This window comes from Cavia porcellus, unplaced genomic scaffold (assembly GCF_034190915.1).
Source record: "Cavia porcellus strain 051 isolate PalLab524CR breed Dunkin Hartley unplaced genomic scaffold, mCavPor4.1 scaffold_23, whole genome shotgun sequence".
Lineage (NCBI taxonomy): Eukaryota > Metazoa > Chordata > Mammalia > Rodentia > Caviidae > Cavia > Cavia porcellus.
In genome coordinates this window covers 3,229,732-3,255,970 of record NW_026947506.1, presented here as the reverse complement: position 1 = coordinate 3,255,970, position 26,239 = coordinate 3,229,732, and the positions used below count along the sequence as shown (strand labels likewise).

The window sequence follows — 26,239 nt, the reverse complement described above, 5'->3', positions numbered from 1 at the left end:
TAGGCACACAACAGTAAGCTTTGGAGTTGTGAACTTCAGAAGAAGCTAAAAAGCCTCAGAGACAGATGGATGAATTGTCATGAACTACCAACTGGCAAAATGCTAAGTGCAGAATCATCCTCCTCCTGGGCTGGGGAAGACAGAGGGATTCGAGGTCTGGACAGGACGAGAGGACAAAACAGTGAAGCGGGATGTGAAAGGCAATGTGTTTACTAAGAATAGTCTTCTCAACAGGGGGACCGCATAAACCACAAAGGAGGATGTCATCTTCTGACAACACTCATACAAATAATGGTTGGAGATGAAACTAGAAACAGACTCGTACCAGAAATGGTGAAAGGTTTGGATGTTCGCCATAGACACCGTGACAGGTCACCGAAGGACTTCCGAACCTGAATCCAAGTAAAAGGAGCTGAGTGAAGGCAACCACCAAATACTTCTACCTGTGGAAAGGTAGGATTAAAAACAGCTGTTTTTACTGCAGAATTCTGGTGCTCAGAACATGCATCTTAACATTAACACTGCTGAAGCAGTATATTGCAAATTATGGCTAACAGGTTGAAGAAAGTATTTCAACTTGATTATATAAGGTCTGTGTGTTTAAAGCACTAAAAAAAATCAAGAAAACAATGAAGCACTTTTGATCCATAAGAGAAGAAATAGGAATAAAGACCAAAAAGACTGACTTCAGGCAAAACCCTGAGTGATGTTTACATCCTTATTATACACTGATTACAGACTATAAAACAATCTATATTTCTTTTACTGGAGAATACCTCACATTTGATTAAAGTATCTTTAATCTAACCTAAATGATACTTTTAAAGGTAACTGGCCAAAAAGCTGGAAATCATCTTATCATTTCATCACCCAAAATAGTGAGGAATAGCCACACAGCAGCAAAATTTACAGCCCAGGAGCTGAATTGATTTTTAAGGCAGAGAAATTATTCTCCACGCTATAATAATCACTGAATTAAAGTCACTTGCATTTGTTAAACAATAATAATATTTACCGCAAAGAGTGAATCCTAATGTGAACTGCACTTAACACTGACCTATCACTACTGGCTTATAAATTTTGACAAGTAAAAAATGGGTTTTTCAAAAATATATATATAACTGGTCAAATGAATCTTATTAATATTTTAATGATCAGCAGGAAAGGAAGGCCTTTACCAGTGAATAGTTTGCACCTTTCCTCCCCTTTCTAGTTAAGCATGACAGTCCAATCTGGAACCCCAGAGTCCCTGCAGCAGTAATTTCCACCCTGCCAAGGCCTAGTCTAGCAACGACAAGCCTAATTGGCTGTGTGGCCCACAGAGATGAATTTGCAATTATTAAAATACGAACCCAAGCTTAGTCATCAAGGACTACCTCAGAGAAGCCATTCCTCCTTTTACTTGATCAAGAAAGTAGGTGCATTTTTTTTAAAAAAAAAATGTATGAAAACCGGAAGGGGGAAGGGAAGGAGGGTCAGAGATGGGGATGAAAAGGAATCAGGATGAGTTCTGCATCTGTACTGACTCCCCACGGAGAGTGCCATCGCTACGCACGGAAATAATGCGCTCCTAATAACAAAAATGGTTTATTGGATAAAAATAGCAGCCGTCCAGTGAGGAGACGGCGTCCGAGCCCACAGCCCCGGCGGGTGCGCCCAAGTTTCCTCTCGGGTGTGCGTTAGGGCGTGTCTTTGTTTTCGCCGGTGACTGAAGCACCCCACTCCTGGGGCACCCGGGACCTGCCCCCGCAGCCGCCCGGCTCCCCGCTCGGCCTCCGGCGCCAGCGGCCCGGCCTCGCCCCGACCCACGGCCCCGCAGGGGCGGCAGCGCACGCCCCGGGCAGCGGCGCCCGGCCTCCCGCGCCGGCGTGCACGCGCGGGGTGGCCCGGGTACAGGGTGCCGGGTCCCGGGTCCTGGGGTTCTGGGGTTCCGGGGTTCCGGCGTCCCGGGGACCAAGCCGTCCCGCGCCGCCCCGCCGCCGCCGCCGCGCCCCTGACTCCGCTCTCACCGTGGCGGGTCCCGCTGCCTCCTCGGCCGAGGCCCGGCTGCCGGCCGCCCAGCGACCCGCGGTCCGAGGTCCGAAGGTGACGCGACGGCGTCACATCCCCGAGGGCCCCGCCGCCCGAGCCGCAGCAGCAGCAGCAGCCAGCATTGCGCCGCGGCCTGAGGTAGCGCCGCACTCCTCAGCCGCCGCGCCCCCTCCCTCACCCCGCAGCGCGCACGGGCTCCGCCCTCCGGGCCCGCACTGCGCGCGCGCGGCCCCGCCCCAGGACGCCCCTGCGCAGGCGCGAGCCTCCCAAGCCTCGGCCCCGCCCCCGCCCCGCCCGGGCCCCGCCCCGCCCTCGCGCCAGCCCTTCGGCCCCGCCCCGCCCCCGACCTTGCCCGCATGCCCCTGACTCAGGTGTTCGTGGGCAGCGGGGATAGACGCTGACCCTGCGGGTGACCTCGCCCCACACGCCCCTGGACTAATATTAGCAGCTTGACAGCGGTCAAACCTATCATCAGCTCCTCCTCCAAACTGAAAAGTTAGGAGTGGCCCGGGCCCTGGCCCGGGCTGGAGATATCCCACACTGTGTGTTTTGGGGCCCCCTGCCCTGCCTGAGCCCCAGCCCGGCCTCCCGCACCAGAAACCCGGATCTGGTGGGCCGAGGGGAGGGGCGGCCCCCGGGACTGACAAGCGCAGCTGTCCTGCGGTGACGCCTGGAATCTGGGTTCCTTTGGCCAAGAACCAGGTCTCCTTTTCTTTGAGGCTTTCTTCAGTCATTTGTTCTTTCTTCTGAGGCCACTGGGCAGGTTTTTGGGGTTTTTTTCAATCTGAGGTGCTCTACCACCTTCAGGTAGGGTCTCCTTATTTTGCCCACCCTGGGCTAGAACAGGCAGTCCTTCAGCCTCACCCTCCCAGATTCCAGGCATGTACTGCCACGCCTGGATAGGTCAGATCTGGAGAGGCCTCATCCTGAAAACCATCAGGCTCTGGCCTTACCTGATGGGAGACCAGCTAGCTGCGCCCTGAAATCCTTGCCAGCTCCCCAACAGCTGAACTACAGTAAAAGTAACATTTAAAGAGAACTTCTTCAAAAACGTCCATCTGGTCCACCTCCAGATGAGCGATCCTCAAAGGAGAAGGGGAGCGCAGAGCTTGATTTGTAAAATCAGGTTTCATTTAGTAACGTACTTTTCAGAAAACCATGTCGTTTTTAACACAGACCCATATAAATATATAAAGATTGAAATTCTTGGGTGGTAATGCACCTGCTTGGCATGTTGAGGAAATCCAGGCCTGGACGTTCTACCGCGTCTCTTTGGGTCAAGTGAGATCATTTAAAAAGCGAACACCGGACAGAATGGAGCACAGCACTGCAGACATTTCCTTACCGAAATGTGCTTCGGGGTTTATGCCGTCAGCTAAATTGAGAGATGATAAAGAAACTCCCCCCAGCACATCCCTGGGAGATGGGCAAGCGGCTCCATCTTCTGCAGTCTCCACGTGAGGATCTGGGAGACAAACATCACTGGGTTCCCTAACCCAGGAAGAACAAAGCTTTGCTAGACAGCTTGGTTGCCATCTTGAATTTCCTTGAATGATGCAAGTAAGTGTTTTGGGGTGTTTGTTTGTTTTTGCTGTTTATTAAGTGCTTTCTCTCCTAAAGACCCTGCTAGGTGCTAGTTGCATAGGAATATTTCCTGACTTCATCTAATTTTCCCTGTTCCCATCTTGTCTGCTGTCTCTATCTCCTTGGTCATCATTTCGTCACATTGGTTCTATTTCTATGAGCCATTTGCTTCGATGTGTACCCATGGGATTTTAATTTATAAGGTGACTGGGATGACTCGGAAAGGTCAGTGCAATGAAAGAAAAATTGTATTACTTGCATTTCCTGAAAGCTGGGGCCATGCCAAGCCATTTAGGGCCCTGGAAAAGTACCAGGGCTGGGCAAGAGACAGATTTGGAAATAACAGAAGTCTTGGCCAGAGCTGTGACTGGAGCTTTTGTGAGAAAAGCAAGACAGGGAAAGAGAAGAATCTTGGAGTTGGCTAGTATGGATAACGTTATAGGGCTGTGACCTACAGGGCTAATCTCTAGTTCTCTGGTACTTAGGTGACCCCCAAAACCTTATGTGCCCATAGATGGGGCATTGGATCATGGGAGTATGATACCCATCCATGGATCACTGATGAGTTCACAGCTAAATGTGGTATTGGAAGGTAAAGGCCTGTCTGAGGATGTAGGTTACTGGGGGTGTGTCCTGGATCACCCTTGATATCTCTCTCTCTCTGCCTCCTTCTCTCTCTCTCTCTCTCTCTCTCTCTCTCTCTCTCTCTCTCCCTCTCCCTCCCTCCCTCCCTCCCTCCCTCCCTCCCTCCCTCCTTCCTGATGCCCTGCATGGACTGTTTCTCCTCTGTGATGCTGCTCTGCTCTGCCACTCAGCCTTGGAGCCAGCTACCTATAGATTGAAACCTCTACAGACTATGAACCAAAATAATAAACCTTTTCTCCTAGAGTTGTGAGTGTCAGAAACAAGACAGTAACTAAGACACCAGTCCTGGCTGATGCAGAGCAACAGTAACATTGGTTTAGTGTATGTGAAAGTTAGACAAAGTGGATTGAGGAGCTAGAGTTGGTATTGGTTGGAAGTTATATAGTAGGGTTTTCACATGATCACAAACACTGGATTGTGGCACACAATAAGCAATTGTGGGCCAAATAGACAAACAGAATCTAAGAAAACATTTAGAGCACCACTTAAAGAATATATAGAAAGGTTTTAATATTGTATACAAATGCATAAATAATATGTAATACATGTCTCTGGCACACATGCACACATACATATGTCTGTCCCCGAGGGTCTGAAGGCTGTCTGTAGCTAAAGTTAAGGCTGAGAAGCCAGACCAAGCTAAGCCATGCTTCACAAATTCTAGGATGCTTCAGAATCCACTGGAAGGCTTGGTACAATGGGTTCTGGCTTCCACACCCAGAATTCCTAATTCAGTAGGCCTGGGTGAGGCCCAGGAATGTGCATTTCTTGTAAGTTCCCAGGGGATGCCAGAGCCCTAGGGCTCACAGGACCGCCATACATCGAATGCCTCTTCTGCAGTCTTCCGAACCTGATGGGAAGAACCCTCTGGAGTTCCTGAAGGATTGACGGGACACAAGTGATGAAACATGCTGTCATGGGACAGATATCACAGCTGTGCAGCCTTGCACACAGGCGAGGCAGGGCACGCAGCAGCTGAGGAAGCTGGGGTCGATCCCAGCCCCAAGATGAGGAGAAGAGTAAAAGAAATCCAAGCGTGGCAGATGGTACAAAATGCCATGATAGGAATGTGCATGGTTTGACCACCTTCTTTGCTCTGTGTGTGTATGCACCTGTATGTGTGTGTATGCGTGTGTGTGCATGTATGTGTGCATGTGTGCATGTGTGTGTGTGAATGAGTCCGATGCTCTCAGAGCACGGAGGCTGGGAGTCAGGTGACCTTGCAGAGTCACAGCCTGCAAGTCTTTGTCCAAACAGCAGAGCCCAGGAAATGTGCGTGTGGCAGCTGGTAGGGGCTTTAGGGTTGGGGCTTATGATGTCTGTGGGGATTTCACGACGCTGAGTGTAGGGAAGAGTGAGCTCATTTATACATGTGGTGAATCTTCTGCTAGACTGGGTTGTATACCATATATACTCAGTGTCTGAGGCTCTCAACATCCAGTGTTGAAATCCTGCTGCTGTTTTTGGGGATCAGGAAGGAGTGAGTGTTGGAGAGGGTGATGAGAGGTGTCCTCATGTGGAATCGGTGTCCTTGCAAGAGAAGGAGGCGGCAAGGAGCTCTGCCTCCGCTCTCCACCGAGAATCCACCCAGGGGGCCGTGGGCAAACAGGAAAGGGACCCCTCTGACACCGAGTCCGCCTGGGCCCCCAGAGCTGCGAGGGACACCTGCATGAAGCCGCCAGACTGGTGATTGTTCCAGCAGCTCAAACTAAACGCACTAAAACATTTCCACACAGACCTAATGGGAAACAGGAAGAGACTTCTCCCACAATGCTAATGTACACGTGTGCTTAGTAAAATCACATTCTAGAGAAGCTTCCTTAATTTTATAGACACCCCGGTAGGTTCTGTTTTGAGTTAATGTTCAGCCAGGCCTTTCCCCCTCAAAGAATCCAAATTTACTTTTGGCAAAAATCCAAAATAGGCCCAAGGAGCTGGCATCTGGGCAGTGGCAGGGCATCTCCAGGGGCTGCCCTCCAGCCTCGGTTCCTGCGCCTTCCTCCACCTTCAGAACCCCCTTCCTGCCTCAGTTTCCCACTGAAGGACCCTGTGATTCTGCTGGGTCCAACTCAATGATCCAGAATAGCATCCTTACTTTAGGGTCCACTGATTCCACCTGCAAGCTCAATTCCCCTTTAACATGGGAGAACTTCTTGGCAGAAGTTTCAGCAGCGCTGTGCACTGACCGCTATGTGGCAGGAGGTATTCCAGATGTCGCCTTAAGCGATCGCGCACCGGGGCCTGTGGGCCGCCCCTCCAGGCAGTCACTGCCCAAAGCAGTGCACTGGGACTTAGGCTCCCGCAGTCACACAGCTTCTCTGTCCATCTGACTCTGTTACCGGGAGGACACCTGGGTGCCTTCTAGCACCTCGTTTGGCAACAGCGGTAAACCCCCTCACCAACAGGGAATGGAGGGTCCAAGGTCTAGCCTTCTTGACAATGGTGAAAATCTGCATCATGGCCATGAGGAAGACAAAAGGAGATAGAGTCGGATGGATTATTTATTATTTTTTGGTTCCGAGGATTGAACTCAGGCCCTCACACTGTACTACAGCCTTCTTTTGTATTATTTATTTTGAGGTTCTTGTTAAATCGCTAAGTTGCCCAGGCCAGACTGGAATTTGTGATCCTTCTGCTTCAGCCTCCCGGAGTGCTGAGGAGAAAAAATCAATTTATGAAGAGAAGCATGTTACCTGGGTTCACAGTTCTGAGGTTGTCACCAATGCTGGGGCCCTGAGTCAGAATTACAGGGTGCTGAGGAGCACAGATTGGAGGAGAGAGCTCCTGGCCAGGGAGGAAAAGTGAGGAAGGAGGAGACCCAGTTCCCTAAGTTACCAGCCACAGTGGAAGCCACATGACCAAGGACCTCCCCTGGGCCCTGCCCTTCCAGCCCCATCTCCCCCAGCCCTCCCGCCAGCTGGCTGGGGACTCAGCTTTCAGCACTGGGCCTTTGGGGACGCTCCGCTCCCAACCATAGGAGTCATTACTGTGTTTTGTGTTCTGAACGTTAAGCACCTCTGCGTTTATGCTTCCATTTGTATGGTACGGGTATCTGGGGTAATCTTCTGTGTGAGAATCGCTTTCGTTTGTCACAGATTGCGCATCCTGGTTTGGTTCTGTGGTGCTTGGGATGCAACTCAAGCTTCCGTATCTTGTCTTTATTCTGCGTTATGCTGAAGAAAATTGTCATTTTATTTTCTTTTTAATCCAAAGACTTGCTTCATAGAATATCTTTAAATTCTCATCAAAACATAATGTTTTCTTTGTAAGTTGATTTTCTCTCCTCTGGGAGACTGAGGCAGGAAGATCACAAGTTTGAGCTAAGCCTGAGCAACTTAGCAAATTCACAAGAACTTCTCTCAAATAAAAAACAGAGAGGGCTGGGATGTGGAATTTTTATACTTAAGAATGTCCACTCTAATGTCTAGTTTTGTTGCATTACAATCAGAGAATGTTGTTTGCATTATTCTGTTCTTTAGAATTGTTGTAGTTAGGGGTTGTACAATGAGAATCAGGATGTGGAGTTTATAATATTGTTTTATGATGGTCACCCAGACCATCATAAAACACAAGAAAATGCAGGAAATTTATCCACAGCACCAAAGACATAGAATATCCAGGCTTGGATCCCACAGCAGTGTCCCACTTGAGTCCAGATGAAGACCTACAGCTCATGACAATGCCTTCCACAAGTCCAATTGGAGGTCCAGAGCCCACAAGAAGGACTCACGCCAGTCTCTTTTACGGATCCGTGTGGGGAAGACCCAAGGGTCAGCGGTTGAAGCCAGAAAGTCTATGCCAGCGGGGTGAAGGAGCTGTGCTGGTAGGTTGAGGGTTCTATGCTGGAGCTGAGAAGTCACATTCACAACAAAGACCAGGGCTGTCCTGAAGGCACCACAGCTGTCCTCAACGACACGGAGGGCCCGAGCTCTTCCCACAACAGGCACAGTCAGGTACATGCCAGGAAGCAGCGTGACGAGTTCATCCTGGAGACCAAACAGCACATGTCTTCCCCTTCAGAGCCAAGAAGCAATGCCCAATGTAAGGATCAGAGCTTCTCCAGGAGAACCAACGGCTCAAACAGCAACTCGTAGGAGAACCTACAATGCCTCAACGCCTCAGTGCAACAACGCATTAATGCCTTTCTTCTCTTTCTCCACCTCTGTATTTATGCAGGCAACTTTCCTCAGGTGGAGCATCTACGCTCAGTGCCATGCTGATGTAATCCAGCTGGTATTAAATTGACCACCAGTTCTTAATCCATAACAAGAATTCTTCGAGTTTCTTTGTGGTTTAATATAATGTCCCATATCTACTTAAAAGAAAAATAACTGCATAATATATATAACTTGAAATTGTCTTATAGGCTATATTAAGTTTTCTTCTCACTTAACAGTGAACAGAAAGCCAAAATTATAACCAGGCCATGGCCCACGCCTGTAATCCCAGCACCCAGGAGGCTGAGGTAGGAGGATCACTGTGAGTTCAAGGCTGGCCTGCACTACACGGTGAAACCATGTTTCAAAAATACCCAAAAAATGAAGAAATAAAATAATGAAAACCAAAATTATAAGCCACTAGAGGAAAGTCTCTAACATGGAAAATAAAGATCCAAAGACATTTGAAAGGAACTATTCCACAGGAAGGAACCATTCCCATATCCTCCCCCCTCAAAAAAAAAAAAGGGAAAAAATTACTACAATGATATATTCAGAGAAATAAGAAAGTGTGTCTCTGAAACAAAAATAGAGGTTATAAAAAAAGAAATATTCTCAAAACACAGAAGAGTGCTTAGGAACGAAACTTACACAACAGAGAGGAAAAATCAATAGAAAGAAGGAAATCTGCAGATTGGAACACAGGAAAAGGAGACCGAGGACCGGAAGGGAAGCTGATGTGCTTAGATCAGAAAGCTTCCAGCTCTCCGGTACTAAGAAGCCCTTCACTGGGTGAGCTGCGGGGAGGATTCCTGGTGCTAGAGTTTGCAGGGCTGTCCCACAAGGCCCCCACCCGAAGACCCTCCAGTCCCTGCTCACCTATGGTCAGGACTCAGAAAATATCTCCCCTCTAGCTAAGGAGCTCTGCCACGCCCAACCCCACCCCAGCCTTTCACGCTGACAGATTAACCACATAGGCTAGGGAAAGGCTGACTGACCCCTTCTGAATCAACATCTATAAATAACCAGTTTTAACGCCGGCAGCAGGGCTTTATAAAATAAATTTAAAATATACTTCCAAAATTTTTTCAGTAGTATCATGTTTAGGGCTTAAAAAAATTTTTTTTAAAAATTCAATACAATAGTCTGTGACTATACCAGAATTGATTGCTCCCGGTAGAAAATTCAGATGAGGCTGGGGAGGTCAAGTGCCTTTGACATCTCTCTGCCATCCCCTGCAGCTCGGCTCTGGATAATTAGGATTCTCAAGTAGCTAAACCCTCCCCAAGTCTCCTTGGAGCCTTCCCCACTGGACCTGACTTTTGGAGTAGTGCGCTGGTCTCCACATTGCCCAGGTTTAGCAGGCGCCCTGCGGAGTGGGACGGCTGGGTCTGATCCCACATTCTCCACATCTGATCAGGCTCAGCCCTGACCCGCAGCCCGCCCCGTCCTGCAGGTGGTTCTGCTCACTGTGGCCTGGCCTGCCTCCGGAAAGAATCCTGCAGGGTCAGTTGGGCTAAAAGCCTTCCTTATCGTTGATGTTTTCACTTGGAGATTTTCCATCCTCTGAGCCCCACACTGGTCCTTGGTTGCAAATTGCCACAGACCCTTGTTCCCTCGACCTGCTGTGGAGTCGTGAGAAAAGCCTGTCTTACTGAGGGTGACAAGAGCCGCTGGAGGGTGCTTTCACGCTTCTTCTCTGAGGTCTAAGTCAGTATCTGTGTTCCAGACAGTCAGTGCCGAAGGGTGGAAGGGGCCGTCACAGCCGCCCTTTCCCCCTAATGTACTGATCCCTTTCTTGCCTCTCTTGAGCGTCTGACGCAGCACGGTCATGGTTGGCTTTGAACTGATTCAAAACATGGTCGGTCGTTTGGACCTCAAGGAAGAGCCAGAGGTTTACACAAGCCAAGTCCACCACATAAGGTGGGTGAGGACAGGCTGTCATGTCTTCTCGTGACCGTCTTCCTGATGGGTGCCACTTGGCAGCCACATTCACCGAATTTTTGATCATGTCTCATAAAGAAACACACACGAAACTTCCAAAACTGCTTCAGCAAGTAGCCAGAATGATGGGATACGTGTGCACAATCAGGAAGGGGTACAGGCTGAGTATTTAGAGTGGTATGGGTGGCAGTGTGTCTTTTATTATAATAAATCTTAATCAAGATGTTTGCTTTATTGTGCCAAACACCCTTTTATTTCCTTACGCAAACTTTAGTTTATGGCCACACTTCTTTGTAGGAAGCTCCCATAATGCTTTCCTCCCTACGACTCTGCCCACGTAGGAAATCTAGAAACTATTTTTTGTTCTTGTTTTGGTTTGGTTTATTTAGATAGTCTTGCTGTATAGTTCAGGATGTCCTTGAATATGTGCCCCAGCTGGTCTGGGACTCTCAGCGATCCTCCTGCCTCAGCTTCCCAAGTGCTGAGATTACAGACGTCTATAAACCACTGGAGACTAGGAGAATGGGGATTACGGCAGTTTCTGCCACGGCAGCTTCGGCACAGGGGCTGTCCCCACCCTGTCACTGCTCCGTTCCATGAATCCAGGAGCTCGGTTCAACACATGGGACCTGCAGAAATCTCTGGGAAAGGAAGAGCAGCTGAAAGAAAGCAGGCAGGTCGTGCAAAGATTTCAATCTGTCCCTTGAAAAGAGAAGGCTACTGTCCTGTGGAAATACTGCGCAAAGACGGCCCACAGGCAGGTTTTAGAGAGGATTACAGGAGAAACAAACGTGAGAGCAGAACACGGTCTTCCTGCGCACAGTTTTGGTGCCTAGAACACAACCCGAGGTGTAAGTAAGCACTGGGAAGTATTGGCTGGAGGGAGGAGGGTGCGATGGTGTGGCCGTGTGTTAATAAGTGAGCCCACGCGTGTGGGAATCAGCGGTGTGCAGCCTCGGCCCAGGCTGCCCCCTGCTCCTGTGCAGCGGGATCCCTTGTTTATACGAGATGACAAGCAGCCTGCAAAGCAGCCGAGGGAGGGTGGCCGGGACTGCGGAGCCCTGCCCGGGTGGGGCTCACCAATTGTCTGATGGGCTGAGAGGGTTCAGAGAGTCTGGGCTCCCTGCCAGGCAATGTCAGTGTGGAAGGTCCATCCATCGGTTCCCTTCCAGAAAGAGCCATTTCCAGTCCAGCTCAGCTGTTCCCCAAGGGAGACATCCAAGTCCCGTGGCTAGCAGGGCTGTGTCCTTCTCTATCAGCGTGGCCTAGAAGGGCAGGGAGGACTGAAGGAGCCCAGCCAGTCCCTGGGAAATGAGACTTCATTTCTAAGGTCGCACACACACTTGGGTAGCTTTTCAATGGCGCATTCCATGCACAGAACATCTATGCAAACTAGGAAATCAGTAAAAATTATAAAATTACAATTACACGTATGAGAAAAAGGAAAGTGCCAGGGCAAGGGGTTGCAGCAGGCAGAGCTGAGGGAGGAAACAGATGGGACTGAAAGCCAAAGCCAGGACCAGAGTGCAAGGCAAGAGCCCGGTGAGCGGCTAGGTGGGGAAGGAGAGAGGGAGATGTCCTTGGGGACTGGAAATCGTGGGTGAGGGTGTGGGGTCGCACACAACTGTGCTTCACCCACATTGAAAGCCACAGTACCTCACTCAGGAGGTCTGCAAGGACCGAGTCTTAGAAAACGAGCTGGTGCCGGGAGGCTAAGGAGATGAGGAGCCGAGGAGCCATCTCTATGGTTCCCAAACCCGGCTGCGTTTGGTGCTGCCTGTGATGAAGACTCTTTGGCCAAACCTGAGTCGTGAACCCTTTGCCTTCCTTCTGTCTACATCCCTCCTTGAGCTCTACATTTAGCTTATTTTGGTTTGAACGGGAATCCTGCCAAGTGAGTTCAGGGAAAATATCCCCCCCCCTTGCTATCCGTGCCCTGTGAATATCTGATTAAATGTCTTCCTCCCCCGCTCCGTGTCTCATCCTGCTGACCTGCCTTCAGGAAGCAAGAACTCTGCTGAGCCAGCACAAAAAGATACATCAAGATGTGGACAAAAGGGAATCCTTGGTAGGAATGTAAATTGGGCTAGCCATTACAGAATGGACTATCAAAAACCTCAAAAAATTAGAGGCTTCTCAAAAAATTAGAAACAGGACTGCCATGGGATCCAGCCATCCTATTCAGTATCATTTGCAACAACATAGATGGAATAAAATAAAACAAGCCAGACACATAAAAGCAGGTATGATCTAATCTCACTCACGTGCGGAATCTAAAGTAGTCACAAGCAGAAGCAGAGTGGAATGGTGTGTGTCCCTGGTTCAGCGGGCAGGAGAAATGGAAAGGGTAAACTTAAATTTCAGTTATACAAGATGCATAAGTTACGGAGATGCAGTGTACGATATAGTGCCTATGGCTAAAAGTGTTATATTATGGACTTACAATCTTCTGACCAAGAAGCTTGGTAAGAACACCACTGAATGTTCCTAACACACACAGATAATCATAAAATAGGCAGAAAGAAACTCGAGCAGTAAATGGATAAGTGTATACCCCTAATGGGTGATAGTTCCCAGGGTATGCCTACCCACCAATGCCCTGAGTTGCATACCTTAAATATGCGGAGAGTCTCATGTCCACGCTACCACAATAAAATGATTTAAGAATCTTCTTGAGCTGATCCAGCAAGAGTCCCCTTAGCTTCCGCCCTTCCTCTTGGGAGTTTCCCGTCCACCGGCCCCGCCCTGCTCCCCAGCTCTCCGTTCCCAGTCCAGGCGTTCTCAGGTTAACAGCACAGCAGAGCTGAGCACTCTCCCCTCCTGCAGCGCGCTCTGCATGGCTGCTCCTGAACCGTCTTCCTCACCGTCTTCAGCAAGCGTCACCAGTACCGTTTCCTCACCACCACTGTACGATGCCTGACCTAACCCCAGCCCGAGAAGCCCTCCACAGTCCAGGTACATATGTCATAAACTTCTGTTTCTTCCTCTGTCTTTTGTTATGAGGCCCCCAGAGAGAACCTTGAAGGACAAAAGAAAAATATTTCCTTCCTTTCCTATATAATGAAAGTAACGAAATTGTTGAAACTGGAAATGGGAGGCATGGAATTAATGAATAAAATGGGATTAAGAAGTATAAACAAGCAGGTCAATGTAATAAAGACAAAGATAGCACAGTTACTCCGTGTACCACGGATGATTTGAAAACATTAAACTCTATGCTTCCCAGTAGCCAACTGGCCATCAGGGCCTAGGGAAGGTGGTGATGTCCACTGGAGGAAAAGACAGTATCCACAGTGGAGAAGCCGGAGTCCTGTTACAGGGGAAATAAGGGGGCTTTCCGATCTGGAGAGAACAGAAAATAGGAAAAGAGACGCAGAAGATGCAATGCCAGCATCCTGTTATTTATCCTTCCCACACTGGAGCTCTAAAGTTAAACTGCAGGAGGGCGCCAGAGGAAAGCCTGCCCTTGCTGGACACATGGTGGTGCTTGCCTGTAATCCTAAACTTTGGGAGGCTGAGGCAGGAGGATTGCAGATTCCAGGCCAGGTGGCGTAATTTAGTGACACACTGTCTCAAAGGGTAGGGTGGGGGGAGTTGTCAGGGGATCTAGCTGAGGACAGAGATCCTGGGATCAACACCCAGGGAGGGAGCCTCCACATCACCTGGGGAGGAGGGAGAAGCACAGGATCCTCCTAGGTATGGAGGAGGGCTGGGAAAGGCTTCTGCCTCCGCCAGGAGGTAGGAACTAAGCCAAAGCTCATGAAGGTGAATTAAGGAGCTTGGCGAGGCCTGGGTCTCACCTCCCCCATGAGTTCTGCCCCGGGCCTGGGAACGTGCCCAGGAGTCTGTTTTGGGGATCTGCATCGAGTCCAGGGCTGGCTGAAGTCCAGAAAACCCCGAGCTGGCCAGGAGACTGAGGGCCAGGGTGCCCCACAGTGTGGGCTTGCAGGAGCCCTGAGCCTCCAGCGCCCATTCCAGCTCGAGGCCAGGTGTGCCGGGCACACAGCTGGGCCCTAAGCACCTGGGTCTGCACCTGTGCACCTGGCATCCCGGAGAGCAGAAGCAGGAGACTGAGGCCTCACCCGAGATTTGCCTCCTCAAGAGCCAGAAGCCAGTGATGACTTCTTTCTTGACAAGGACTCATGGCTTACTTTTAACTGACAAGGAGAAAAATGTATAAATCAAAAACTTCATTTTTGTAAAGAACCGTGTGTATCTGTGTATGAATGTAATGTGTATGGCAAGAAGATTTAAAACATATAGAGTAAGTATTATGATGATTTTCGAAAGCAATATTACAGCTAGCTGCTGGTTTCATATTCACTAACTTTTTATGAATATGAATTATTTGTATAGTTAATTTTGAGGGTGTTTAGTTTGGGTCTTGGTGCCGGGAATTGAACCCAGAGCCTCAAGCGTGCTGAGCAGCTTTGTACTGAGCCACAGCCCCTACCCTGTGTGATCAGATTCTATAGAGATTTGCACAATGATGTTTATTTAAATGAACTTTGGGACTGGGGATATAGCTCTGTGGCATAAGCGCCTTCCTGGCAAGTGCAAGGTCCTGAGTTCGATTCCTGGTACCTAAATAAATAAATGGACTTTAGGGAAATGAAGCCCTATATTTGAAATAAGAATGGCTAAGTATTTTTTAAGTACCAGCCAGCATGGAGGGCTTCCTGGGCAGCAGCTCCTGTCTGAAGCATCTTGAGTGCAGTCATTCACTGAAACCTCACGCCAGCCGTGAAGGGGAGGTCCTCACCACCTCGTTCTCAGAGATGGGAACCAAGCTGTGGGTCCTCAGCGTCACCGCTTGGAAAGCAGCAGGACCAGGGTTCAGCCCAGAAGATGGCATCCATGTTCCTGCCCTCTGAACTGAACTGTTTGGCCCTTTACACGATGCTTCCACATACTGATAACTGATACCACTAAGATCGGACTTCCAAACAATTAACATTGCATATAAAAATGCACAGAAGAAGACAGTGTTATCTGAAAAAACTATGCAGGTCTCTGTAGCCCCGCATGTCTACCTTGCTTCCTAGGTCAGGGGCAGCTTCCTTTCACCCGTGGAGGAATGAAAAGCTGTGATCCAGACCCCTGGAGAGGGTCCTCACCACCAGACGCCCTTCCCTGGCTGAGATCCGATGGAGGGCTGGTCGCTGCCTCGACCTCTGGGTGCTGGCTGCAGCTCGCCTTGAGAGAGCACAGGGGTGGTGGGGAATCAGGGGGACTTCTCTGTCCCAACGCTTTGTGTTACACTTTGGGTAGAAAGTTTCCTAAGATGTGTTTACATTGAGATTGGCTTATTGGGCGCTGTACGTGTCACTGGATTCATGCATGGAGGAGCTCAGAGCTGTGTGTGCTGAGAACAGATGGAGCCTGGTTGGCGGTGGTCACTGGGGTGTGGGCAGAAAGGGGTCTTATCCCTGGCTCCTTCCCCGCCCCCTGCTTCCTGGCTGCCGTGTATTGAGTGCTTTTCCCTCTGCCAGCTCCTTCTGCCATCCTGTTTCTCCCTGGAGCCAACCATGGGCTGAAACCGTGAGCCACAATAAACCTCTCCTCTGTTAAGTTGTGGGTGTGAGGTGTTTTGTCCCAGCAATGAGAAAGTGACTGAGACACCCCAGCACCCCAGGATGCCTTCTCCCTACCCTGTAGGCACGCTGCCATTTGATAAACGGCTGGCACAGTAGTTCTTCATGAACAATTTCAGGAAAAGTGATACCCAAACATGATTAAGATGACTCAGAGGACACTGCGAATCATAGCAAAGCAAACACCACTTCTGCCTCCGACCATATCCCATCCCTTTCAGGCAGTTGCTATAACCGTCATTTATTGATCTGAGACATTATCTCTTTCCTGCCTGCCACGTTGTGGGTAGAGTTCCGAAATTCTCCACCGAAATTCATGTTGAAATTTAATTGCCGAATGAGTGGTTCTGAAAAATGGTGGCACCTCAAAAAGGTCATTGGGTCATGCGCACCACCTCCACGAGCAGACAGGAGTCCTTGCACATGGCCCTGGCGTGGTCACGGCAGGGTAGGTTGTTAAGAAGTTCGGGCATCCCTGGCACTTGTCTGTGGGTGTGCCCCGGCCCCTCCGCTCTCCTCTGAGCATGCAAGGTGCTCACCAGACACAGTCTCTGGCCTTGGATTTGTGGCCCAGAACCATGAGCCCAAATAAACTGCTCCCCCTTAAACAGCACCCAGGCCCTGTAACTGTTATAGTAACAGAACACGGCGGGAGCCAGGCATTCCTAGCAGGCGGCTTCAGCTCCGTTACAACTCCCCCTTCCTTCAGTGTCCCCACCATCACTACTATTTTTAGTTAAATCAATAGCCAGAGACCATCTTATTATGTCTACATCAACATTATTCTTTGTAGAGCAAGGTAATGCGTTTTGACTCCTTTTTTGAAAAATACAGCTTTGTATCTTTCTTTCCTGGAGCCCAAATATTTTTGTTTGTTTGTTTGGATACCAGAACTCAAACTCAGGACCTTGTGCTTGCCCGGCAGGCACGTGCCGCTGAGCCACATCCCTTTTTTTTTCTTCCCTTAAACACAATAATACCCACAGAAGCAAGGACTCTGTGGTGTCAGTTATGCAGTGAACCACTTCTTCTCCAGCACCCAGGCTGAGCCTGGCGCTCAGGGGATCTGAGGGGCACACAGCAGCTCCCAGCTCGCCTGCCTCTGGGTCTCCCCTGCCTGGCGGAGGACGCCTCTTCACCCCTACTTGAGGAGAGCACTCTCCTCCCCGCACCCATCCCTCTCTGGCTCTAGTGCCGTTCTGTCTGTTCTGTCTGCAGTGTTCTTCCGAGCAGCTGGAGATGCCAGCGCTGCCTGGGGGCAGCACCATTAGGCCAGCGTTGGTCCCAGCCCCCCATCAGGGTGAGCCTGGGGCTCTCCTGCTCCCTTCAGCTCTGCACACCCACGACTCCAGAGGGCAAACGTGGCTACTAATAATTATCAGGACGCTGGAGCCCACAGTGAGCAGGGCGCTCTCTCCTAGCCCAGCTGGTAATCACTGGTGCACCTCCCTTCTCCTGGGAGCCTGGGTCAGGTTTGCTTTTCTTGCTGTGGCTCCTTGGGGCTGGCCTGAAAAACCAGGAGCCACCTTAGCCTTGGGAGGAGGCTCCCTGGGCTACCCCAAAAGGGGCCAGGAAATGAGTCTTCACAAAGGACCTCACTTCATCCTGGCCAAGGGCCTCGCCCAAGGAAGGGGCACAATGGCCTGCTCTTCCCATCCTGAAGATGGGGTGTGGGGGGCGGGGTGGGGGATAAAGAGGCCGGAAGGAAATATTCCGGGATGTTGGCAGCTTTTCACTCTGGCTGTGGATGTAAAGGTGCTCATTTTTCTTTTAAAGACTTTTTGTATTTTCTTATTTTTGGAAATCGTGTGTGCTGTGAGATGTTACCTAAACAGATATTCCCAAGCACGGGCGGGAGCAGGACAGCCTGTCTTGAGTTTGCTCTGCAGTCAGGCTTCTGGACACCTCACGCCATGTGGGTTACAGGGCTGTGGTCCCCTTGGCACGGATGCGTGCACCAACATGACAGAGACTGTGCTGTCACAGCTGTATCCCTGGCACCCTTCACTGTGTCCTGCACATTACAGGTGCTAGAATGTGTCTCTAAAAGGCACAACTAAAGAACGCGTGGGTAGCAGTTCTTACTGGTGGCGCCGGATCCCATCAGGAATTTGGTCATTAGGGAGGAGGCTGGCCCAGGCGGCTCTGGGCCTGCCCTTCATGACTGAGTCTGGGAGAACAGGATGTTGAACACAGAAACAGAAAGAGCTGTGACACCAACAACAAACAGAGCACTTGGAGCAAATGCATTCAAGAATGCGGGAAGAGCCTCAGTCGCCTGCTTTTCCGCACCTGGCAAAACGTGGTTCTCTGTGACAGCGAAGCCAAGCCCTTCCCAGGGGAGTGGAGCTACTGGGCGGGCTGGCTGGCCTGCCCCAGCACTGATGACAGCTTTGCTCTGCTGAGAAGGACTTCGGGGAGTGGAATGCATCAGACCTGGGATGTCACCCTGAGACTGCCTGTTTGGGAGGGGAGGGTGGTGGCTGTTTCTAGCCTGGTGCTGAGCGTCAGGAAACAAAGGCACAGTGGGAAAGGGGGTCCTTAGTTTTTGGTCAGGGGCCTAGTCCCTTCCTGCCCATGGAACAACCTTGCAGTGCCCTGTATTGGTGTTCTTGGACATCAGGCCACACTCCAGCTTCCTGGGGATGGAGATCCTCTGCTCTGGGTAGTGAGCTTCTCGGAAATGACTGAGTCACCTGGATCATCACCATCCAGCCGTCAGACACAGAGGGAGGCTGCTCTTCCCCACGCCCATGGCCTCTGGACTTAGGCTCCTTGCTGGAGGTCCTTCCACTGCACTGTTAGTTAGTTCTGTCTTGTCAGAGAGGTGTTGTGGGGGTTGCTGGGGGTCTGCACCCTTCCCCAGAAGTAGGGTCAGGCAGACAACTGGAGAGAGCCCCTCAGAATGGAAGGTCAGCTGCACAGGTCCAGCTGGGCTTCTGCATTGTCCCTCAGACCCCGTGACGATTATTAGCCTTGTGTCTTAGTTTGGCTCCTCCGTGATGGCCGGGAGCCATGACCAGCGTCTGAATCAGCAGATTTAAGTGCAGCAGAGAAGCCTCCACATGCTGGCAGGGGGGTGGGGGGAGCTCACCCAGCTGGAGAAGATCTTAAATTGCTCTTCTCAGGTGTCCGGGAGAAGGTGCTGGTCTGCCTCAAGGCGACAGTGCTCTGCTCAGCCCAATTTCAGCAAGAAAACCTTGCTGAGTCAGTGTGTCACGAATCCTGCTGCCGAATCTAATGAGTTCCTCTTCCCCTGCCTCAGCCTAGACAACTCCTCTTGACAACTTCCTGTTCTTGCCCCACCCTCCCCTCCTCCTCCGGCCTCCCCCACCTCGGAATGTAAACCCCACCTCCTCCCGAATTGTATTTGATATGCCTTCCCCATAAGGATGTGGGAGCAGAATGCCCTTGGTCAACATACAAGCAGCAGAAATTTGTTCTGGGGCCTGGGGAGTCGAGGTGAAGGGCCTCAGGTTCAGAGGCAGGCAAGGCCAATCTTCTGGTTCCTGGGCGGTGGCTTCTGGTGGCGCCCTCTCCTAATGGAAGGGATGGAGGGTCACTCAGGCCTCTTTAGCAAGGGGGCTAGTGCCATTCCTGAGGGCTCTGCCTCGCACAGCACAACCTCTGATACTGTCACACTAGGAGTGAGGTCTCGACACTCAGATTTTATGTGCACATAACTACCCAGACCATAATACTTCCTGTTATAATAGTCCTGAATAAGTCCTTCCATTTTTAACAAGAATCTGATGAATAATTTCTTTTTAATGATACAGATCCTAAATCTGTAACTCTGAAGATTTAGGAATTCTCCAGGGTCACGTGGCTGCTGTGTCCTCTAAATGACAGATGACAGCAAACCAGGAGAACCTCTGCAGATTGGGGTGGAGGGGGACCGGAGGGGGCGAAGGGGAGCAGAAAAGATTAAGACGCAGCCTGCACATGTATCAGCTGCCATGATGCACGGGTTCCTCGTGCACTGAGAACATGTACTCGGAAAAAATCGAAGCCAGCATATAAAAACTGGACAGCACACGAGTTCGCTTGTGGCGTAGCACGCAGGGTCAGGGGAGCCACTGATTCCTGCCTTCCACTCGGGAGGGGCGGCTCTACTGGATGGCAGGCCCCTGCTTCCCTTCCCTCTGAGGGGGAAACCAGAGCGCTGCAGCACTCCAGGGCGGAGGGGCAGAAACAGGACTGCTCCGTGACAGTGAGCGCCTGTGTCCAGAACACTCTGGGTTTTCATGTGGCACATGGTGAGCAGAGTGGAGAGATGGACGAGGTCGTGATGGGCCTGGAGCTGCTCTCTAAGAGGCAGCTGGTGAGCCCCAGGGGTGCCACAGGTGCTCACTCGGGCAACAGAGTCACAGTGAGCCCTGGCAATGTCAGACAGACGGTGCCATCCTTCTGACAGTCGTCACACCCCCGACAGGCTCAGTGCAGCGTGCTTCAGAGCAGGGTGTGGCTTCCTCCCACCCTGCTCCTGGACAGGGGCCACCAGATCCAAGCAAGTCTCCATCCCCAGACAAGCGTCTGGCAGAGGAAGCCAGCTGGAAGCAAGGTCAGTGGGCAGTGAGAGGAGAGGGGCGTCCTGACCTCGGTGGACTCCTGAGATGCACCTTGGCTGTGGCACTGCTGGGTGTCGAGCCGGTGATGTCCTCCGCCCCGGTTAGGGAGGCTGAGTTTGGTGAGACTGCTTTTGCAGAGGAATGTCACTGAGACTCAGCAGGAGCCCGGGGCACCCATCGTGTTTTTCCAGGGGAAAATGCAGGCATGCTGCCAGCATCTCCTTTTTTTTTTTAATTACTTTTTCTTTTGGTGGGAGGGCAGTGCTGGGAATCTATGACCTTAGCCTCACACAGGCCAAGCCAGCTCTGTACTCCTGAGCTACATCCCAGCCCCTCCCCCTTTTACACCTCTCCCTTTGGTGACCTGCATCATTGCACGGCTCTCATTATGATGATAATAAATGCAGCTAATGACTACTGCAGACTCCCCTTAGGTCAGGTGCATGGAATATCTCATGCCTTCCACCAACCTCATGATCCCCATTTCAAAGATGGGAAAACTGAGGCACGCAGTGTTAAATAAACGCTCCCGGCTGCACAGCTAGAGGGAACACAGCGTGAATGCTGACCATCTGGGCTACCCCTCTGCCAGCACGTGATTATCATAGCATAAATGTTTATCTCAAGGCATGGCTGTTGCTGACCCGCCCTAAAGCTGGGCTCCAGGCCTCAAGGTGGGAGACCTGTTCTGTTCCTAATGGGCCTAATCACACCCAGAAAATCTCTACTTGTTGGCAAACATGGTGCTCTTTGGCCCAAGGTGTTGCCAAACCCTTTCTGGAGGCCCTGTGTCATTTTCTCCCCCTGGACAGGAACACAGCTGTGTGCACTTTCTCCCGTGCCCCAAGGAGCCCCCTGAAGGCTGAAGGAGGCAGAGAGGAGCGCGCCTGTACTACTAAAGTATCGATGATTTTGATTGCCGACTCCGAAGGCCCTTTAGTTGAGGCTGGGCTGTGCTGTTGACATTAAAATAGCAGCATCTGAATTGCAGGGTCTGAGGGTTTGGACAGAGAAGCCTGGAATTCGATTCTCTGTTGCTGACTAGCTGGGGCACTTCCAGCGGGTGATTTGAATTCTGTGCAGCACAGATTCTCCCTCGGTGGGGGGGGGGGGGGGAAGATGCCTGTTCCGTCCTTCATCCTTGTAAACCAGGCGTAGGGGCAAAAATGCAGTTCGCACCAGGCTCGAAGGTCTTGGCTGGTTAAGTTTCACTTAATTTTTTCAGACCTCATTCCTACGGGTCCCGTTTCTGCTAGGCAGTGACCCTAAGTCGGAATCCTCCGCTTCGGGACCAGGACTGGGGATTGGACCCGGGCTTTGCCCCGAGTCACACCCACAACACACTTGTTTTTTTTTTTTTTTTTTTTTTTTCACGACGGAGTGTTGCTAAGTCACTGAACTGTTCAGACTGGGCTCCACCTGGTGATCCTCTTGTCTCAGGTCCTGGAGGGCCCCACCTTCCAGGGGATCCCTGAGATCATTCAGCACCGAGTCCTGGGTCAGCACCTCATTCCAGTTCTGGGCCACGACTTCTGGCCATGGTGCTGAAAATGCCTGGACTCTGTTGTGTCTACCGCCTGGGTCACTGGGTAGCTCACGGGTTTTGTGGGCAGCCGAGGAGCAGCGCCTGGTCAGAATATACACTTAGGCTCCTCAGCAATTCCCTAAAGTCCTTTGAGCAGTGCAGGAAGATGCTGGGGAGACAGGCTGATTTCACCAGCTCCTGAGTAGCATTCAGCCCAATGCCCAGCTCTCTGCTTAGAAATGTAACGGGTAAAAATGCTGATAGACAGCAACTATTAAACCCTTTCTAATTTACCTGTATTATTAAATTAAGGAATAATGTCTGATACACTTAGGCTATGTCTTGATATATAACAATCCCTCAATAACTAGCTTTTGTACTGTTATTTTCATTTAACCTCCTCAAAATTTCTAATGAGCAGATATTGCCATGCCTACTTTACAGATGGAGACTCTGACACTCCCCGTGGATTAGCACCTATTGAGACCACTCAGCCTGAAAACACAGAGGCACCGCTAAATCCCAGGTCACTTGGTCCTGAAGCTACTATCCATCTTATGATGCTCCTGGCCACACGGACAGCGATGGCATGATTACCTGACCCACCTGTTTCTCCTGAGCCCAACCCACCTGCGGGGGGGAGGAGGCTCACGTGGGCTCACCAGAGTCTACCGTTGCCTCTCTGCTCAGCTCTACGTTCAGTGGGACCATAGTTGAGCATGAGATTAGCCGTGGCAGGAAACTTTCGCCATAGAAACAGGTAAACACTGAGAAGCGGGGATTTCTAGACTTTTGCAGGGAGATTTAATAGTATACATTGCCCAGTCTATTAGAACAAGACACAGCACTGTCACGGATGTTCATTTGTGCTCATAGCTGTTGGTCTGTGGGCTTCTGACTACCCATAATATCCTGGGAGAAGTGGGAGTCCATGTGACTGGTGCATTAGTAATCCACTCCATAGCAAATTCAACTTAGTGGCTTAAATTAGCTATAGATATGTATTACCTCAAAGTTTCTGGGGGCCAAGATTTTAGGAGAGGAACTGGGGTGAGTGGTTCCAACTGAAATGGCAAATGAGATTCCATCTGGACCTCCTGTGCCTATGCTTGGTGAAGCCATGCTGCGAAGGTCAGGGCACTTCGGGTCCTGGTCACAGAACCTCAGCACAGGGCCGCTCGAGTGACAGTGGGTTTCCTCTAGCATGAGTAATCCAAGAATGCAACTCAACAGGAGCCAGGCGTGGTGGCACACGTCTGTAATCCAGCACTGGGGAAGTTGAGGCAGGAGGATCGTCGTGAGTTTGAGGCCAACCTGGGCTACATAGCAAGACCCTATCTCAAAAAGAAAAAAAAAAAAACCCAAAAAACTAAAAAAAAAAAAAAACCACCAGAGGTAAAAGCTGCTTCTACTGTTGGATGACCTCCCTTCAAAGGTCCAGCTCCACCATTTCCACCACCTGTCCTGGCCGCGTGTCACCATGTTTGGTTGGGGTAGGGACCACAGTGGGCGTGAATGCCAGGAGCTGAGACTCACTGGAGCACCTTGAAGGTGGTTGCCAACTACGGCAACAGAGGCTGGGATTTGTTCATCCAAACCATTGTCTGCTAAATCCCATGGCAACCTGCCCCGAAATAGTTTTTTCCCTGAGCAATAGAAGGGGTGGCTGATGAGACAGATGACAGTCTATTCTGTGCCCTGAGGAGAAGCCCCCCTTGTTTGCAGCAGACAATGAGCCTGCACATGTTTTCTCCCCACTTATTAACTGGCATAAGCGCCTCTGTGTCTCCGCTGCTCGGTTGGCACAAGCCAAGTTTGTTTCTCTCTGATTGAGCAGAGAGCCTTTTCATGGGCATGGGGCTGGATCTCTGGGCAACGGGTGAGGAGATAAGACAGACTAATGTGGAAAATAGTGTCAATTTCCTTGGCTCCAAGGAGACGAGAGTAAATAAGGCCTCTGCTGCATGTATTCTGCTCACCAGCGCCTGATTCTAAAGCAGCTCCTTGCTGAGTTCACGCCCAGGCTGAAGGAGAGAGAAGGCATGGGATTGCTCCCAAAGGAGCTGTCTTTGGAAGTCCGCTTCCAGAGTGGTGTGGATGCAGGGGAGGAAAGGAGAGAGGTTTCTGGTTCCTAATTCCTCACATTTGATTTCTTCATCATCTAAATGGTACCCATAAGTTTCAAGGAAGAAAGATGTTATAATGCCACATTGGCATCACTGGTGAGTCTTCACTCCAAACCTTCAGACAGAGGGCTCCAAACAGTACACACATCTTTACCTGGGACACGGCTTTGGGTAAAGCCAACAGTGCGGGCTCCCTTCCTTGTCCTCCCCAACCCCCAAATGAAAGGCTTAAATGCAACGGTTCTCAGATGAAGAGCATGTGTTTCCCTCCTAACTGACACCTCCGGGTGAAGACAGGTGCTCTGAGTGTAGCTTTCCTCACTAACCCAGTCAATTGTCCTGTCCTCTTTTGACACGAGTTCGTGTAGAAAACCATACCAGCCCTCGGTGTGCCTGACTTGGTGAATCAGGTGGTGGGATCGCCAGTAAAGAGCTGTGTACACGGAGGTCCTCGCACAGGCTGATGGCTTCGTGTTACCATGAAACAGGAGCATGAGGCGGGGTGCGGTTGGTGTTGCGGAGAGTCAAAATTCGTTCTTCTAGAAGATTTTCAAATGAAAACCTCTCAGTCTGAATGAGGCTCCCTTTTGTCCCCCTAGAAACGGTTAAATATGTGCTTGTCAAAATCGCCACCTGTAGCAGCTGGTGTTCAATGAAGCAAACCACAAGGATACCATAGTCATGGTGATTTATTACAGGGATCGGACTTGGTGCACACTACCAAGACACTTGGCCACCTTGGAAGCTGGTTCAGTAGGTGCTCTGAGGTTGTCACATTTGCTGCTGAGGCTGAAGCTTAAAGTCCTCCAGCTGGGAAGAGAAGGAAGGAAAATGGTTGTAAAATGGCCTAGAAATGGGACAAGTGGGACACACCAGTGGCTCAGGACCCCAGAAACACTGGACCCCATGTGAATACAGGGCTGCCTCCTGCTCTGAGTATGTGCTCTCCTGGAAGCGTAATCGGTACCCTCCTTCATGGAGCTAAGGACGTAACCAGCCTCGAGTAGAAGCTGGAGTCATATTCAGGGCAGGCCTGGTTGGTGTCCCTTCCAGCAAGGTACCCAGAGATAAACAACAAAGCACGTGGGCTGCTTGGGGTCCTGCACAGGCCTGGGGTGTCAGAGCATTGTGACTGCTGTCTCACTCCTGCACGGTAGTGCCTTGTGAGTTATCTCTTGTGGCCAAGTCTAACTGGATGCAAACAGGGAAGGTGGGCTGTGGACCATGCTTCTGCCTCTCCAGGCTGCCAGCTCACCAAAGCTGCCAAGCTGTCATCAGGTTCTAGGTCCTTGGTCCTGCTCTGACCCTACTGCCTGCCCGTTAAACCTGGTGATGTCCGAATCTCACACCTGGGATTCGTGGTGTCTCTCCTGCGGTCAGTGGGCTCTCCATCTTGCTCATGATCCCCATCGCCCCTTTGGGCCTCTATCTCAGCCCCCACAGCCATCTGCACAGGCCAGAGTCCAAATATCACCCCTGGCTGCTGCTGCTCACCAGTCTGAATCCTCATTCACCCCAGTCTGTCCTCTGACCCCACAAGGTTGCCAGTCTGTGACCTCTGTTGCCTTCACTCAAAGCGTCACCCCTGTTTTCACTACGCTCTTTGCTCCAATGAAATTCTCTGGCCTCTCACTTTAATGGCCCTGAAGCTCCTCTTCATCCTGTCTTTTGTTGTGTCATAGAACAACAACAAACCCCCACCTCCTATGAGCCCAAATAGCTCACCTAAAATACTGAGTACTTCCAGAGAAAGTATCACAACAGTACCGAGATCTCTGACCGCAAGTGGGTCTTTACTATGAATGCAACTGCCCGGAATACATTCCCCACTCAGCTACACACATATATAAAGTCTACAGTTTTATCAGTTTAAATATATGTAATAGAAAGGTAGGTAGGTGATAGATAATAGATTGATGTATGTTGTGATTTGTGTCTAGATGTCCCCCCAAAACCCCATGCACTTAGATGGTGCATTCTCAGAGGCGGCTGAATCTAGAGTCTGTGATTGATTCAAGGTTTGGTGCTGGGATCAAGGGAAGGTGACAGCTGGATCGGTCCA

At 50.6% G+C, this 26,239-nt stretch overlaps 1 protein-coding gene and 1 long non-coding RNA gene across 14 annotated transcripts in view; one reads left to right on the top strand and one right to left on the bottom strand.

Moving 5' to 3' along the window:
* The window catches only part of Ccser2 (coiled-coil serine rich protein 2), a 136,951-nt gene extending 134,803 nt beyond the window's left edge, over positions 1–2,148 (bottom strand). For 11 of the 12 annotated variants that reach the window (XM_063233710.1, XM_063233712.1, XM_063233718.1 and 8 more), the window contains exons 1-2: positions 2,010–2,146; positions 326–443 (exon numbers count right to left, since the gene is read on the bottom strand). The gene's annotated coding sequence lies outside the window, so the exon portion shown is untranslated. Of the gene's footprint in view, positions 1–325; positions 444–2,009 lie in introns of all 12 variants that reach the window. The other variant, XM_063233713.1, reaches the window with a different exon arrangement.
* A 214-nt stretch (positions 2,149–2,362) lies between these two features.
* Positions 2,363–15,932, top strand: LOC134472410 (uncharacterized). 2 transcript variants are annotated; one of them, XR_010042214.1, is made up of 3 exons: positions 2,363–3,591; positions 13,188–13,316; positions 15,407–15,932. It is a non-coding gene; the product is annotated as an uncharacterized LOC134472410 (long non-coding RNA). The 2 variants fall into 2 exon arrangements; XR_010042215.1 differs by having other exon boundaries at positions 4,431–13,316.
* The last annotated feature ends 10,307 nt before the right edge of the window (positions 15,933–26,239 follow it).